Source organism: Egretta garzetta, unplaced genomic scaffold (assembly GCF_000687185.1).
Source record: "Egretta garzetta isolate BGI_Z169 unplaced genomic scaffold, ASM68718v1 scaffold45, whole genome shotgun sequence".
NCBI classification, from domain to species: domain Eukaryota; kingdom Metazoa; phylum Chordata; class Aves; order Pelecaniformes; family Ardeidae; genus Egretta; species Egretta garzetta.
Genome location: NW_009260028.1, coordinates 8,078,733 through 8,087,968, shown reverse-complemented (window position 1 = coordinate 8,087,968; position 9,236 = coordinate 8,078,733). Strand labels below are relative to the sequence as shown.

The window sequence follows — 9,236 nt, the reverse complement described above, 5'->3', positions numbered from 1 at the left end:
AAATATACTTTTTATCTCCCCCTGACAAAAATGGCTGCAAAACCAAGACAGGCTTATAGATGACACTTGTGCCTGAAGCACAGGTAGGAGAGGGATGATATTTTACTTGTCTGTAGCAGTAGTTTTCACTCCAAAGTGTTAGGTACATATACTACTCTCAGTGCAAATTCTGAACATCTTCTCCTAGGATTAAATTGGCCTTCTGTACAAACAAAGATTGAGGAGCCTGAGGAAGGAGCTGAGCCTTGGGCACTGAATTCACTTCAGTCTGCTGTGATTTGGTGAAAAACGTGAAATGGAAGTTCTGTCGCTGTCTTTGTTCTGCTGTTGGACAAATGCCATTGAACGCCACAAGAACAGTTTCTGTATCAAACTGCAGTTGCTGTACTCCTCCGGGATCTGTAGTGCAAGACATACCACTCTATTGTAGAAAAGTCTGATTTATCTGGTTCCAGTATACTCCCGAAGATGCAATAAGTGTACCTAGAATAGGATAGGTTAAGCTGAAACTAAATTCCTGCTCTCTTCAAAAGTAGTTGTCGCACAAAACACAGTTTTGCTGACTCCATCATCACTGCCATATCTTCAAGCGTAAATGAAGGGTAATGCAGCTGTTCATCTCACAAACCGTTGTGTATTTTGACAGTGTGGTTTTCCCCTCTTGCTTCCCTCTTTGCTTGGCTCAAACAATGAGTCTGTCCGCTGATGTGCAGAAGAAAAACACAGTGTTCAGATGCCAGAAACTATCTGCTGCCTTTTATCAGCTATTTTGCATCCCTCCCTTCTTGCCACCCGCTAACAGTATCAGTAACAATATGTCCAAAAAATTAACATTTTAGGTGTGGAGATTTCAGAACTGTTCAAACCCTGTCCTATGTAGACCCCTTTGCAGAGGCCTCTTTCACCCTCGGACAAGACAGCTCCTCGTCCCAGGTCCAAACACGTGAAGTGAGCTGTAGATGCCATCTCTCTAGCTCTGGGGACCAGGCTCTCTGTGGTTTGCCTTCTGTAAAAACACCTCAGCTTCTTGTAGAATAGGACTGGTTTTCTCTTTTTTTGTGTGTGTGCATGCAACAGCTGGTTATGCAATCATTTCGGGGAGGGGGCTTGGCAAGGCAGACTCCAACTTGAAATCACACTCATCATTCTAGAAAATCACCACTGGTGTTTGTGATATGAGCTCTCATCCAACAATGCCGTGGTGTGGAGGAGCCTCAAAAATATGCCGGAATATCACGTAAACGTCCCTCTCTTTGTGTACACAAACACGTGCTCCTCACGACAGGATTTGCTTACGCCAGTCAAAGAAAAACAGTGTAGGGGGGTATATGTTACATGTATTATTCTGTCTGTCACATCACCTTCACTGCCTCGTTATTTATTTATTTATGTTAAAGCCAACCTGTATGCCATCTCAGGCATGGCAAGTGTTTATATCTCAAGAATCACGCCCACATTTTACGTACCGGGAGCTCAGCTCAGCCTGGGGCTTCTTGTGATTCCCATTACAGTCAACAGGAGCTTCACATGTCCACCCGGGAGGGAGCGTCCCTCAGCCTCCTGGTGCCGTGTCCACTTGCGAGCGGAAAATGAATATTTTATAGCAGAGAAAAATAACTGGAAGCCGCCCTGCTACACCGTAGTAGCCGGTGCCGTGTGTGATGTATAGCATGCTGCCTAGCAATGTTGCTAAGCAACACAGCACCATCCAAGAAAATCCTGCATTAGCTCGTAGTGGCTGGTGGGGTGGGTTAGACGTGACACTTTGCACACAGAGCTATGCAGAGAGAGGTGTGCTTTGCTCAAGACTATTACAGCCGTCTCCGATTGCTAATACGTCTCCCCTATTATTCTCCCTGCACTGATGAACTACATCACAATGCACCGTGCACCGCAATAATTTTCCGCTGAAAAAAAATACCTCCCCCCACCCCACCCCCCACGCTTCCTGTTTCTTAATGCTCTTCAAACCTGATTTAGAGAGTAGCGAGTAGTGGAATTTTACAGCTACATCCCATGATGCTCTCGCTCTCGCTCTCAATCCCATGGCCTGGCTCATACCTCAAACTAACCGTAAAGTCAGATCACAATGATGTGAGTCACTATTATAACTAAAGATAGATCTTGTCAAAAGCAGTCATGAGCCCTGGATGCTAGAGGTTGTTTATTCAGCGTTGTGTTTTGGGGTGGGTTTTTTTCCCTCTCTCTCCTGACTCCCTAACTTTTGACATTGAGAGGTCTATCCCATGTTAATGAGTACTTGGGTGAGCAGACAGGTATGGCACAGGCTTTTGGTGATCTGTAGGAAACCGTAGATGGGCTGCACAGCAGCCTAGCTGCAGGTGTGAGTTTAGCCCCACATGGGTCCCAGGGCAGAGCTTCACAGTGGCACGGCCTGGGGACTCCCAAACACCACGTGGGCACAGGGCAGGACAGCCACAGAAAGGAGGGAGAAAACATTTTTAAGAGAGGTTTCTTCTAAGACTAACAAACTCCTTTAAAAAAAAAAAAATATTTACATACCAGCCGTTTTCAAGTGCGAGCATTCATATCCACACAGAACAAAGCAGCACTGGTGCAGGAGACAAAGAGAAGCAAGCCAGACACCAACTGAGACAAGAGGGGCTCTCGCCCCAGGAACACCAGCTCCTGCTAAGGCCACGAAACAGCTCACCATCAGCTGGAAGCGGATAAGTGGCAGGAGAGGCAAGACCTGCTCTGTTGTTGGCCACCCTGGCCACCCCCTGTGCCAGCGCCCAGCAATGGGGACACAGGGCTCTGGCAAAGCTCCATGAGCATAACAGCTCTGCAGGGCAAACACACCTGGGACCTGGGGAGATACTGTCCAGAAGTAGAGCAGCTCCTGCTGGTGCAAAGTGATCTGAATTCCCCCCAGCCTCAGCCATCCAAACACGGGGGAAGGAGGATTGACTTTGATTCCACCATAAACATTGATATGGAAACTGGCAGGTGAGGGAGCTGGAGAGAGTTCTTTGTTTGAACATATTGGATCCATTTCAGCCCTGTATAATTCCACTAGTGTCAAAGGCATTACATCAGGGATAAAACCAACCCATTATTTTTAACCTGGCCATTTCCTTTTATGCCCTTCATTCGGGAAATCCCTATGCAAGTGCATGATTTTAGTCATGTGAATATTCTCACTGGAGGCAGTGTGACTGCTCATGTACTTGGAGTTAAATGCATGCATATAAACATGCGAGACTGTGGCCTAAAACAGTACTGGAGGGAAAGAAGAAAGAAAAGTAGTGGGGGAATACCTGAACAAAAGTGTCCTGTGAGGGTCTGTGAAAGTTGTCTGCCCACTGGGGTGACAGTAATATTTCCGGCTGTTTCCAGTTTTAAGCTTGACAATTTCTCTGAGACCAGCAGCATCTTTAGGAAAGCATTTTAAGGTATGACTGCTGTGAAGGGGGGGGCAGTGGTGTGGAGAACAAGATACCCAAAATACTCCTAAAGTATTTCAAAAAAATTGTAACAAAGCAGCTAGTTATGCAAATGTCCTTTGGGGACTGCAATCTATGCCTGTGACTTTCACAACCTTGCCCTGATTCCCTCTCCTGCACTTGCAGGGAGCACCCGAGGGGTCTTCACAGGAAGCCTCAACATACATGTTTTTCTGCATTGCCTCTGTTTTCACATTTCTGCTGTTCCTCAAAAATTATGACTTCCAAACAGCAAGAATTATGATCTCTAACCAGTGTCATATGTCAGCAATGCTCTACAGAAATCTTCCGAACAGCGACTCTCATATATTTATATCTTGCAGCAATCTAGAAGACAGACCAGGAAAACAACAACCAAAGAAATTTGGTTGATGAATCCCCATTCAGTTTCTGTGTTGCACCCAGGGCTTTTTAAAAATTCTTGTTTGCAAAAGCACCGCTTTCACCACTTTAGGAAGACCTTTTTCAAAAGGCCACACGCATATTGTCACGTCTGGCTGCAAAATTAAATGTAACAACAAATCTTGACCTATCAGGTTTAAGCCTTCAGCATGGGATCCGAACAAGGGTGACTTTCACAGATACCGTACCGCAAGGTAAGTGATTCAATGAAGTTCCTGAAATCAGCGGAGTTACTCCTGTTTGCAGCAGAGTAAATGAGATCAGGTTTGCCATAATAAACAAATCCATAAAGAAGGTGCTCGCATAGATTGCAAAACAGGCTAAAGAACGAGAGTCAGAGGACTTGCTGAATTAATTTGCCATTACTATGGGGTAAGAGCTACTAGAAATAGTTACGTCTATGACTCCTAGAATAGTCTTTAATTTCTCATGCTCAGCTAAATGAGGGAAAACACCATCTTTATTTTATGAAGTGCCATGCCCACCGAACTTCCCCTTACTTGCATGTGAACTGTTTAAATTTGCTAACAAAAGAGCCAGCTCAGTTTCGTCCCAACTTTCTGTTTCAGGTTTATGTATTGGCCATTCAAATGAGACAGGCAAATTCATGAAATTCATTTCACAGGGCATTGAGCAAATGGAATGTGGAATAATGTTGTTTAGTTTCTGACATACGATCAAATGCACATTTACTACAAGGAAAGAGAAGGAGACATGCAACAGCCTTGAAATGGATAAAAACCTTGCCACAATAACCATAGTTAATACACAAATAAAGTTATATCATTAGTATTGGCTTCCCTCTTGTGGTAATGAGGAAGCTGTAGCCCTAATATGTAACCAGAATCTGCTGAGGCATCTGTCTAACGCAAAATGCTACAATACATACATTGGGCAAGATCCTTGCATCCATGCACAAGACACCTAATTTCAGTTCAAGGCAGATATGAAGGTCTACATGTGGTAAGTAGATGGCAGGCTGGGGTCTCAGCTCTGCAGAAATACCTCTGACTTTAGTATTTCAGAGATCTACCGTGCTATGACTCAGGCCAGTATCTGACCCAAGTTTAAACTGAAGGAAGAGAGGTTTTCCACTCAAAGGTGCACTTGCAGTCCTGGCTGAGAGGGTGGTTCATGTTCTAGACCTGTTCAGTCAATGATCTCTGCTGCTTCTGCCAGTTTAGTGGGCATTTCAGTAACAGACCTCCAGAATATAGAACACCACCTCTAATCTACCCGCCTATGTTGCCATTCTGACTGACTCCAGAGGTGAGTCTAGGTTAACATCTCATTTCCCATGGCAGTGATGGAGCTAGCACAATGGTCCTCCACTTCTTTATTTTCTCCGTAGCCACTTGCATATTACCATAATTTCACTGACATTTGTGAAATTACAATTATTTTTTTTAATGGCAGCGTGTGTGAGAAGGTATCATTGCTATTAATGAAGTGTGTTTCATCAACAGAATTTAAAGCTGTTTATAGAGGATGTTGGTCTCATTCTTGCTTTTTTACAGATGGGGGAACTGAGGTGCAGAATAATTAGAAGCCAATCAGCAGGCCCAATGCAGAGCTGAAAATAGATCCCAAATCTCCCCAGTCTCAGTGCAATGTTCGAACTGCTCCTCTGCCAATGTATGAAATGGTAAAACTCAGCTACCTACACCAAAACTTGTCTATTATTCACATATTTTCCCAAACCAGTTCTTTTTACCATTAATATTTCATGGACAACCTCTAAACCAGTCCAATATCCAAGTGAGCCCACATCACCTTTTCTGGCATAAAGCCTTGCAGATTAGTGCTTATTTCACCAACATATACAAATCATATCATAGCTCACCCTTAAATTATTTTTTCAGGCTTTCTAGGGTATCTTAAAGGAGTGTAGATTTTTTTAAGTCTACACTTAAAAAGTGGAGGTATTTTACCAAGGAAGCTACAAGCCCCTAGACAGCTAGGTGCTTTTCTTCCCCTTTTACAACAGATTACTATGGTAGCATAGAAAATAAACTAGAACACCATGAGCACCCCAGAAGTATCACATGCATAATAAAATCGTAACGATTAATCATTTTATCATAAAACAATGCTAGATTGAAACCTCCCTTGGAGGGCAGGAAAATGTAGGCATAGGTGCTTGGTTTTGAAAATACCCCTAAGACAAGCTTTCAGTAGAGTGCTCTAAGGTCAGTGCGTTCAGTCACCTAACTCGATTAACATTGCTCCTGCTCCTATTCTGAATTCCCTGAACACATGTTTGTGGTTTTACAATCATTCTTTCCAGTTTGGAGAAAAAAAGAAATGCTTTCTGTCCCCTGCCACTGAGCGAAAAACCCTTTTGTTAATGGGAAAATGAGTCAGGTCTTCCCTAGGCAGCAAGATTTTAGTGGGTGGGTCACTCTGCCTGTAAAGGCTTAGTCTCCAGGGAGTCAGCGTGACAGAGCACTTGAACTTACCTGCCCTAGCAGAACTGCTTATAGAGCAGAGGTATGGAAAACAACCGGGTGAATTAGATTCAGCGAGAGTGTACCAACTGTTTCTGCGGAAGATAAAGGGCAGCCCCTGGGAGAGAGAAAAAAAAACAAAACAAAATAAACAAAAACCTTTCTGCAGCAGCTGCAGGAACAAAAGCACAGTAGCAACGGGGAGGTGAGCTGGGTCATAGCTTTTCTGTGCCACATTCTCTGAGCTTAACTTGAGCACCAAGAGCGGAAAACTCCTCCACTTTTTGTAAATAACAAACTTTTCACAGAGGTCAGGAACTTGTTTGCAACTACACCCTGGCTCCTCTGGGACTCTCCCATGTTGAGTTTGGGAATCCCAGGCTCAGCCAAAGGGAAACAGCCAGGTGCAATTACTGACTAGCAGGTGCAGAACAGCATTCAAAACAGACAAAAAGCTCATGTTTCAGGTGAGTTGTAAAGTGAGGGAGAAAAGTATTCAGTGTTTTCAGCATTGCTTAAAAATTTTGGCCACTCATATAATTACTTAAGTTTTTTATGAGTGGTGGGGTTTTGTTGGTTTTGGTTTTGTTTTTTTTTTTCTTTTACAGGAGCTGGCCATAGTCTAGTGGAGGGTAAGTTTGGCATGTTTTGAGGTACCAACCTGATATGCTCTCATCCCTGTGAGGACCCCAGATGCATTGTTACAAACCTCATCTACCTCTACACGCTGCAAGTTCTTTGTGGAATGGTCTAAGAACTTGCTACAGGTTTTATGACACCTCACACAGATGGGCCCTCATTGAAACACATCTCCACCACTACCATGGTTGAAGAATCATCACATTCTTTCTAGAGACATAAAAGTGCTGACTACAGGGAACTCTCTGGCTGTTATGCCTGTGTGAAGCCCATGTGTCTTCAGTATAAGCCCAAGGGTGTGTGTAAATATATCTAAACTCAGACCGATTATTTTCAAGATTTCTCAAATAAAAGGGAAATAAAATATATTTTGCATTATTTCAGTCCTGGTCTGTCCAACAGGAGAGAAATGGGATGTTTATAATATCACCATATTTACTAAGAATGCCTACCTTAAGGTTACAATCCTGCAAGCACTAAAGTGGCAGACCCACAAGTGAATTTCTTCCATGTGTTTCTCATAGAAGAGCTTGTAAATGTTCAAGTGCTCACTAAGTGACCAAATCGAAACCAGGGACAGAGGTAAATGTCAAATGATGAGAGACTGGCAATATGGAGAGTTTAATTGCTTTGTAGGAGAAAAAAAATTCCTAAAAACTCACATGTAACGATGATGGAGGAATCCATTATTATAGCAGATATCCAAACACAAGAACAGACTTTGTCAGGATTTAAATATTCCTTCCAGTATAAGGTATAAAGGTACAAACTGTTTACCACCGGTGGGTTTTTACTTGTCTGAAAATTAAGGTGGAGGTGCTCTGATTCTAATTCTTGACAGCACTATCAGGATTTGACACAATCTCTAGAGATTTACTGGCCTCAATAAGCCAGATTTTCTGTGTATTAAAATGCTACAAGATCATAGAATGTTTCAGAATTGCAGTAATAAAATTTGGGATATGGGACCCCACTTCAAATAGATTAATTCTCTGCACCATTCCAAAACTTCAGTGCATGCATGTTATCACCAAAAAAAAAAAAGATAAATATTATGTCTGCTAAAGAAAAACAAAGATTTTTTTCTACATTTTAGATATGCTTTGCTTAGTACTGCAGTTATTAAAACCATCAAGAAGCACGGCGTTCTGTCAGGCTTAAACCTGTCACAGACTATACTTGTGCCTTTGAATACCACCACAGCAAATACAGCCAGGTATAGAAGAGGGGAACTAAACTCCGACATCCAGAATAAAGCCTGTTGGTGATACCGTCTTATTTCTGGTGGGACGGTAGACCAGCTCTCTTATTGAGACCGTATTTCCTGAAGAGCGTTATGCTAATTCTCTGGTTTTGACGTAGCTGAAGCGATCGCTTCGCTTTCAATCTGTAGCAACAGCAACATCTAGTGTTTAAAGCCTGCCCTGCAGACTTCCCGCAGCACGCTTTTCATTAACGCCGTGCTTTGTATTTCAATAGCACCGCCCATCTGAGCTACGCATACGCACGCCACAGAAAATAATTGCTCAAACTTGGTAACAGCTCTGCGAAGCAGGCAAGCGTTTTACCTTCTCTTAGGGAAAAGATGGAAGAATTAGGGAGAGAACGAGTGTAACCGTTCAAGATAGTTCAGTCCTGGGCAGGACCCAAGTGAGTTGCTCAAGGTCACGCAGAGACTGACAAAGTCAGAGCTGCCTTCCCTGCGCTTTACCTGGAAGATTGTGTCTTTGCCCCAGGAGACGTTTGGATCTAGCTTATCCGAGGGGAGGAAATAGCTCATTGCATTTCAGAGGTAGTTTCATTGCGTTAAGCGGGCAGCCGAAGTGTCTGTGAGGAAAGCACAGCTGACAGTTTCCCTGTTGAAGAACTCCTGCTGTGACTCTTGCTCTCCTGGCGCACCTCAGCGGGGCGGGATGTGCGTGGGTGGGCGAGTTACGGGACCCTTACCGGAATGGGAGAAAGGCTGGTGGGCCAACGCATCCTGTTCCCGCAACTGCGAGGCCCTCAAGCAGCCCCTCCACCTGCAAAGCCACAAACACACGCGTGGGTGGCCAGCCGAGGGGCTGCGTGTGACTCTGCGTGCGCAGGACAGCCAGAGGCCGGGGTGAGACACCCAAAGGAGAGCCATTGCCCCGGTCCTCTCCAGAGACCCGCACCACCCGGCTCTGCCGGAGGAAAGCCACCTTCAGCACCAGGCTGCGAGGAGAGGCAACGAGGGGGCCGTTTCAGCGGCAGCTCCAGCCCGTGGGGGGCAGGCATGCCACAGGGGCCGTCTCCTTCA

At 44.3% G+C, this 9,236-nt stretch overlaps 1 long non-coding RNA gene across 2 annotated transcripts; it reads right to left on the bottom strand.

Annotated features, from left to right (window-relative positions):
- Positions 1-256: 256 nt before the first annotated feature.
- On the bottom strand, positions 257-9,230 carry LOC118452510. Of its 2 annotated transcripts, XR_004842296.1 has the most exons (5): positions 8,903-9,230; positions 8,667-8,782; positions 6,329-6,434; positions 1,467-1,575; positions 257-702 (listed from the first exon to the last, which is right to left on the bottom strand). It is a non-coding gene; the product is annotated as an uncharacterized LOC118452510 (long non-coding RNA). The 2 variants fall into 2 exon arrangements; XR_004842295.1 differs by having other exon boundaries at positions 8,667-9,230.
- Positions 9,231-9,236: the final 6 nt, after the last annotated feature.